Raw genomic sequence first — 8,961 nt, forward strand, 5'->3', positions numbered from 1 at the left:
AATCAGGGATTGTTTAGCCCTTGGCACAAACTGAGATCATCTCTGTGCAGCTCTCACCTGCCCTTTTCCAATCCTTGACAATAGTTTGTTGCAGCATATCCAAATTCAGGTAATATTTTAGGAGGACAACATGGAGTTTTTTCCTCTTTGCTACCCCTGCATTTAGGAACATTGGGAAAGAGTGTTACCACATGGGTTTCTTCAGAATCCTTTTATTCCAGGAGGTGATGGTGACTAAGAACAAGCACAAAGCCTCCAATTCCATCAGATATTCAAGACAAAATTGATCTATCTTGGACCATCTTAAAAGGATAAGTTCAGAGCTTCCAAGTCTTATCTGGAAGTATATGCAACATAGTCACGAAAGATATCTACTATTCAACTTTTACCATTTAGTTTAAGGCTTGCTATTCTGGTCACTCTAAACTATAATTTTACTTTAGTGCTAGAAGGATTAAATTTTTTACATTTCATTAAAATTATTAGGCCTAGGTGGATGAGAATAGATATGATTGCTGAGAACATAATCATGCTAGGGATTTAGATTTCAGAGAAATTCTGAATTTTGTCTGAAATACTACTGCCAAAACCTAATGAGAAACAGCAAACAGAGACCTTTCTGGTTTACCAGAGCTTTTGAATCTAAGCACCACATTGAAAAACTATAGTCTTTGTGTTGCAAATAAAGGATTTCAGGACCTGTTGACTTCTCCTAGTGTTGCCATGCTGTCAAAATCTATACTGCCCTGGAGATAGATACTGAACACCCAAGTGAAATCTGTGATTCTGTAATGCTTTTCTGTTTCCACTTCCTTTCCTAATTTTCATTTCACTCATTTCATGCTGTGTGTGCAACCTGTCATTATGTATCTGTGGTTTCTGTCTTTACATATCCTTCTTTAATTAATGTCTATGGCCATGGTGAGATACATTCCCAATGCCAGCTTCTGTCTGACTGCCACGTGCATTGACCTTGTTGACCTCATCTACATTTCCTTTCCAGCTCTTAAATGCCAGAACGCTCATAACAGCCTGGAGCCTTGCAAGTACTGGGACATCTGTTTCCACAATTTGAACTGTCTTGGTTCCACCAGAGCTAGAAAGTGGTATTTCCCTCTTGCGCGTGTCAGCTGTTGGATCCTGGCAGAGCTTGGTGAAGCCGTGCTGAGTGCGAGGCTGGTGCAGCTGGAACCCTGAGGTTCAGCACAGCTCACGGTGCTGGTGCTTGCAGAGCTCCATCGATGCCCCAGCCCCTCTCTGCCTGCCCCGTGGTGCAATCGGCATCCATCAGATCAGTGCAAACAGAGCCTGTGTCCAGCTGGGCTGCGTTCCCTCTGCTAGGAATGTTCTGCTTGTTATATCTCATCGTGGGGCTTCACATCTGATTTCTGCTGGCACCCTGCCCTCGTGGCCAGAGGAGAGCTCCTGCCCTGCCATCCAGGAAGGGCTCAGCGCTCCCCAAGTGCTCGATCTGGCACATCCAACCTCCTCATGGCCTGCCTCTAAATCCTCAAAAGAGCAGCACTTTGAACTGGGATGTTATGGAGACACTTATCTTTACTTTGTTTTACAAGCCTTAGCTAAATTCCTTGTTTGAAATGGCCTTCAAAATACTTGCTGAAATATAGCACAACTTAATTGTTACTAAAAACTCCCCACAATATCTAGAAAGATCTAACTACCTAAATTCTATGGCTTTTAAGTGACTCAAGAAATCTGTTCTTCCTAGTACATAAAAATGAAAATTTCATAGTATCCATGTAGGTAAAAGGCAAGAAAAAATTATTTAAACTAACATGACAAGAAATTGCTAACTAAAAGTACTGAAGAGTCATTAAAAATTAAAACCTCCATTTTGAAATAAGGAAATGTCTGCAGAATACATTCACTTTCTGTAATATTTTAGGCTTTGTCCAAGTACACAATGAAAGTTTCTTCCTCAGTATTTTCCTGAAAATCTTTAAAATCTTCATAGTCCAGACAAGCATTTTTAAAATTCTGATAACAAATGCAGATTGTATCACAAATACTCTTGTAAACTCAATAATGAAACACCTTGTATTTTCCATTAATAAATGCAAAACCAATGAATTTTGAGGACAGAAGCTATTAAAACTCCACATATGCTCTCACTTCCAAGTAAAGTATTTAAAACATGACAATTTCAATTATTCTTCAGTCCTCACTGAAAGAAAAAAAGAATTTTGCATGCACAATAGCCACAACCTAAATTGTGATTTACTAAATAAAGTTACACAAGCAAAGAAAGCCTGCAGCTTGCTCGTAACACAATGCAGGTGTCATTGGGTCACTTTTGCAGCTCTGCTGAATATCCCTGAAGTTCTGCAGCCACCCAAGTTTTATGGGCTAAGATTGAGGGATTTTGAAACCAAGGTGTGGGTAGGAGGAACAGAGGTAAATTTACGAGCAGAATCATTCTGAGCTGTGGCTGTAACCTGCCTGACCTGAACAGCAATAGGAGTTTTATTGGAATTACACAAGCACAGGAGCACACACACTACCAGTCCCTTCCAGAGCAATCCCTGACACGAACACAGCCTGACACATCAATCTCAGGCTGTTTGGTGAGGTACAAAGTAAATACAGCTGTAAAGACAGCAGACACATCCATCCCAGGCTGTTTGGTGAGGTACAAAGTAAATACAGCTGTCAGCTGTAAAGACAGCGTTTTCTGGTGCTACCAGCAATTCTCTCTGGAAACTCTTCATGTAAACCTAGTGGTAGGAATCTGCTATTTACTAAACTCCAAAACATGCTATGAAAACAACAGCCTGTTTATGATAAAAACCTCAAAATGCAGAACTGTGAGGAAATCTCCAGAAAGAAGAACTTGATTTTACATTTTTTATGATTCTTTAACACAGGTGTTCTTCAGCAAGTCCTTGTGAAGTGACAGTAATGATTTTGCAAAACTATTGCAAGACAGGTTGGATATTTCTCTGGTTAATGATGTTGCTCTAGAAATCATTTGAGTTATAAATGTCTGTACTGTACATATAATTTCATTTATTTTAAAATGTAATGTTATATGTTAAATAAGACATGTAAGCTAAATGTGCTAAATAGTTTAACAAGGAATTTGCATGCATGTAAAATGAGATGTATTACTGCAGTTTAATTTTAAATTTTACAATCAATGTCTACAAAAAAGAGTGACATCTATTGACAAGTTCCATGTTACTGTAGAGACAGCATCTGTCTTTGGTCATCTATATTGATCTAATGATCTAAAGAGGTGCATTGGTCTTTTACAGTATACATTCTTAAACAAAAATTATACATCTCTACTTTTAAAAAGCTTGGATCCTTTATAAGCACAAAACAATATGTTACTAAAATCAGAACAAAAAAGAAGTCACATACTGTAAAGGCATAATTTTTCCAGATTGCAGGAAACCCCTTTTCCCATGTTACTTTAAGATGAAAGGAAGATTTGGTCAAGGTCAGGCTGAGGCTAGGACTGATCACAACATTCTAAGCCAAATTTGGGGTGGGGGTCTGCTGTCTGTCCCACTGGTGCATGGATTGCATTTGACTCGTCACAGCATCCACCTTGTTTTCAGCAGGAACAGATGACAGAGGGGAAGAAATGAAAGGCACAATGAAAGTTAGGTGGTTTTCCAAAAGGAGTAAACTGTCAAAGGTATTAATATTTCCTAACATGGCTCTCCAAATTAGCTTCTGTGTTTGGTTGCTATAGGGACAGTGTGCAACCAGGAGCCCAGGAGAAGGTGACACTAGCCCCAGGAGCCCAGACGTGCCACAGTCCTATGGGAGAATGGAACAGGGGCGCAAAATTCCTTGACAAAGATGTGTGCAGTGCTGTATCAGTGTTGGCAGGCTGTATCAGCATTGTGTTACAACATTTCTCACAAGCTGGGGGTTACACACCTCCCTGTGCCAGGACCAGAGCACTCTGTTTGGGAGACACCTCACAGGGATGTGTAACATCACTTAATTCCTGTCAAACCTACACCTACTATGTTAAAAATAACAGGGACTTCAGAAAGGACTATTGCTAAAACAACTTTTAAGAAATGCTCCAAAGTTGTTACAGAAAATACTGGACTGATTTTTGAATGAGTCATGACAGTCTGCTGAGGAACTAAAATACATTTTGTTTTCACAACCTAGATACCATCCTGATTCTTAAACAGTCAGGGCACATATTTGAATGAAGAGCAGTCATAGTTGCATAAGGTCTATTAGTGTTTTCTGAAAAAGGAGAAATATCATCTTTTTTTCCTTCAATCATATGTTCTTCAGGAGTGACTCTCCTTCCAATAGCTTGATTTCAACAGAAAAGAAATTTTCTTTGACTTGTTTGGCTCCCCCAGCCCCCCAGAAGGAAGGCAAGTTTACCTCATTTTGAGTCATCAGATCTTTGTTTGAAATTTTTCTAATGGCCATGCCACAGCTAAAAACTGATTATTTACCACTTATTTGCAAAAATTTAGGCTACAACTGTCCCTGCCCCTGAAAACTGTTGTGCTAATCTACATGCCATAACCATATTGTCTATTACCCTGAACATAGGTAAGGAACCTGGAAACTGTCTTCAGATGGTCAGCAGAAATATCTGCTATTGGGGAGGAATAAAGAATTAATGCAGATGCTGAAACTCTGTGCCCTTGCTTCAGCAAACAGCAGCAAGATGGAACCAATCTATTCCTGTAGCCGTGAATAATTTCAAAATTCAAACTGCTTTTGCTAGGTAGGAGCAAAGAAACAGCTCTGATTGTAGGGAAAGGTCTGAGCTGAGAGTCAGGAGTCTCTTCTGCTTCCTCCACACTTGTCCAGAGTCAAACTCTGACACAAGGTACAGTCTCAACCTGTCCCAGCCTCCAGATGCAGAAGGAATGAAATAACACCAGATAAAACGTAACATGGGTTATAAATACAGTCCTCTCAAAAAATTTTAAGTGGAGAATAACACCACCAGAGGAGACTGAAGACAAAAATTAATGTAGAAGGAGTGACAACAGATTACAGGGAAAAAAACCCCAAACCCCTGAAACTGTACTACATAAAGAAAAGATTGACATATGTATGTATTTTGCTTCCAAAAGTCAGAGGTGTTAAAAATCAGACAGAAGAACCCTTCCAATTATGAAATTTACTTATAATTTCTTAAAGGCAGAAATTATTTCATTTTATTGTTAAAGCATTACTCATGCTGTTTACTCAATACATAAACATTGGTCTGCTTGCACTAGCATAGCAATCTTAGGCAAAAAAGCTTTGATGTCTCAATGATTGCACTTGATATTACATCTACTCAACTGCAAAGGCAGCCTGCCCAGAGCTTTCTTAGCTGTTTTCTTTCAGAGAATATTTTGGGCCAAATAGAGTAATGTAGATTTAGAAGACTGGAATTTTCACAAAAAAAAAAAAATGCTTGAAGCTACAAAAGATAGTAAGTCTAATTTTCAGGCAAGTGGTGACATGTGCTTTCTTCACATTCTTCAGAGAGAAATGTCTTTATTTAAATCAGCCTGAGTTTATTGTTTGGGCATTACTCTGACCACTGCTTTAGGGGGTAACAGAACACACCAAATGAATCCTGCAACACAACATATCTGAAGGTGATAACGTGACCAGCCCTTCCTTTCAGCTGATGAACTTCAAGCAGTGCTTCACTTCTTAAGGTTTTATCTAGCACAACTAAAAATTGGGAAGATTAATATACTTTACACAGGAGCAGGGGGATGTGGATGGGAAAGCCATCATGGAAATAAGCAGGAAGAATATGTTTGCTTATTTTATTGTTTCCTGAGGGTTGTTCCTCTTCTCTCTTCCACTCCATCAGTACATAAATTATGTTTGTGCTTCCTTACACCCATTGAATACCAAACCTCCCACCACCTTCCTTCTTATGAAGATCATGAGCTAGAGGAGCAATAATAGCCACATTCTTAGGCTACAATAGCAACATTTAGAGGTATTTGTCTTTTCCGTTTTCTGACAGATCCATTACCAGTTCATTAGCCTTTAGTGGGTAGAGACATTCAGTAAACAAATGAAAGTAACTCCATTTAAGAGCTAGTGAGCTAAAATCAGCTCTCCTGCTCAGCCTGCTAATTATATGGAGTGTTGCGAGTGCACACGGGAAACAGAGCCATCCTTTGCTGCGATTTTAGAGCATCTCATCTTAGAATTCCTGATGGCCAAGACATACAATTAGCTTTCTTTGTCAGTGGCTACAAAGATGTGAAATGGAAAATTAGTCCAGCAGCATTTGTGCTGCTCCATCTTGCTGTAGTCCAGAAAATATAGAGAATATGTATTCTAAATTCAAAAGATAATTATCTTCCTCTTCCACTCTATTCCCTTGTTGAGGTGACAGACTGCTCCAAGTACTACAAAAGCACAGTAGCTGAAAGGCCAATCTCTTAATTTTAAACTTAAAAACATGTTAAAAATACATGCAGGAGGAGTGACACATGAAAGCCCAGTGTTGATATGCGTGGTACAAATTATTCTGGAATTAAATAGCTCAGTATAAAAGCCACCATAGGAAGCAACAGCATTACTTGTCCTTCTCTACATACTTTTGTCTACTCCACATTCAGGCTTTACAAAAACCAGGAAGCCAATCATTTTCTAATACTGGGACAGTAACCTCTTACTTACATTAAATTAAGTTCATCAACACAAAGGGACTTTATCTTGACTAGAATGGGGGTAAAAATACCCTTTACCTTTTCCACCTAGTGCACAAGTCAGGAGAAACACAATTTAAAACATAGTAGAAATCCAATGCCAAGCCCTTATTGCTAATATGCCTTTTTTTTAAGTATTTTTCTTACTAGTACTTAGTTTCTGTGCCACATCAGGGCAATAAGCAGGCTGCTTCTCAAAGTTTTAACAAGGAGCCAGGTTCACAGCCTGTTTCCCCTAAGAAGGCATTGAGAGTAAGGTAGTTACTATCCAGAGCTAATCTAAGCCTGACTCAAAGTTAATCAAATGGCAAGAAATTGCAAGTGCTATTTTAACTTAACTGTTTTTACTTGGGGTGAGTTTGAAAGCAAAAATGATGATTCAACATGAGGAACCTAAGGTTTTCACTTATTTCAGAAGACTAAATAATGTTGTTAGTGCAGATGCCGGCTGCACTTTGACAAAGTATGATGTAAATGTCAGACAGACACATTTTGGGAAGATATGTTATTGCAAGGTCCTGTTGTAAAGATGCTTTTAAGAAGCTGTTGTCTCTTTTCCTAATTGATCACAGGAAGTGCATCTCTTGGAGAAGCAGTGAGAGCTGGGATCAATGACAGGCTAGTTTAATGCAGCTCTTAACAACAACCTGCAGAGATTAGGAGGCTGTCAGAAAGATAACACCAGAGATTTATAGATTGTTTTCTGAAGCCATTCTCGGTTCTCATGGGTGCTCTGGTATGTTTCTCTATGCTTGGATATGTAATATGTACTCCCCATACAGATCCAAGCTGTAGTCCTCATTTATGGAGAAAATAGCCTTGCACCTTTATGTGCTGCTGACTCCCAACACCCTGGGAGAGCAGGAAGACACGTGTCTGGAAGCCAAGCCAGTTAAGTAGTTAGAATGGCTCAGAGAAATCTGTGTTATAGCTGCAGTTTCTTCTGTCACTTGAGTAGGGCATAGTGGGCCTCCTTCAGCTCCTGTAACACCAGTAAATCGATGGGGCAGCATTATCAACAAATGAGCCCCCTGGGTGCTGAGTCGGGGCTCAGGTGCTGCAGTGTTTGGGTTCGAAGGTCCAGCTCCTGAAAGGCACTTGGGTCCTCAGGGAAGGGCTCCGCTCCATCAGGGCAAGGAGAGTGTCTCTTTTCTCACATCCATAGCTTGGGAAGAAGTCAGACTGAAGTGCCCCAGGAAGAAGGGGAAATAAAAGGTGCTCTGCTAACACAAGAGGGGAGCAGCACTATTGATTTTCATGGAATTAGGCTGCCCTGAACGAGCTGAGTATCTGCTTCCCTTCCCTCTGACAGAATAAGCCAATGCCAGCATTGTTCTGGCCTTTCCGAGCCCGACTTCTATATAGCAGCTGTCAGAGACCTTTATATATTTATGGGATTTGCCTTTTGTAGCTTTAAAGACATGGCATGTTTTACATAATATGAGAGAGACAGGACTATTCATTGTAATTATTCCTTAATATCATTTCACTTGTCAGTGGCCAGAAGAGTGGAAAGTAAAAATGAATTACCTGAACAGTCACTATTTGAACAAAGCGCACTATGGTGCAGGCAGAGGAGAAATTTTGGATGTGCAGGGAAAGGTTACTCCCTCAACAGCATATAAATTGTAAAGATAAAACCAGTTAACCGCTCCTTTATGGAATATTAGGAAGACTTTCCTATGACTTTTGGTTTGTTTTATTATTGTAAATCAGGAGTAGAGAGACCTCAAAGATAGAACTATAACGTATTGGGCAGTCTCAGCCCACAGATTATCTACACTTTTCCAGCTCCTCAGAGGACCTGCCATCATTTTCATAAATAGATGACAAGGACAAAGATGGACAAAGCTAATTAATTTTGTTTCTCATGAGCTGAGTGAAGTGTACAAGGTGATGACTTAAAACCTCAGGAGCTAAAGATATATAGCAGATAAAGTGGGCTGATGTTATTTCTTAAAAACCTGAGGAAATGCCACCAACTTCTACATGAAATTTGGATTCTGTTTCAATTAGAGAGTACAGGAAAAGGGGAAAGATACTTAAACACTATTTTTCTTTTTTAAAAAAAAATTAAATCAGAAGAGCTAAGCTGAGTTGGGGCACCAAACCAAAGTGCATTTTTAGTGAAACTAGCACTGGAAAACAACTGGAAGAAAGAGGTGAGTCAGTAATACTCATAACTTACAGTAAATAAGGAGTCTCATGTGGACTAAATGTACAAGACAGTTGTTTCCTCATGACTGTTGGATTAGTTTTAAGGCATGCACTTTACAGG

The sequence above is a fragment of the Onychostruthus taczanowskii genome, unplaced genomic scaffold, assembly GCF_017590055.1.
Source record: "Onychostruthus taczanowskii isolate IOZ18803 unplaced genomic scaffold, ASM1759005v1 scaffold20, whole genome shotgun sequence".
In the NCBI taxonomy this organism is placed as follows: Eukaryota; Metazoa; Chordata; class Aves; order Passeriformes; family Passeridae; genus Onychostruthus; species Onychostruthus taczanowskii.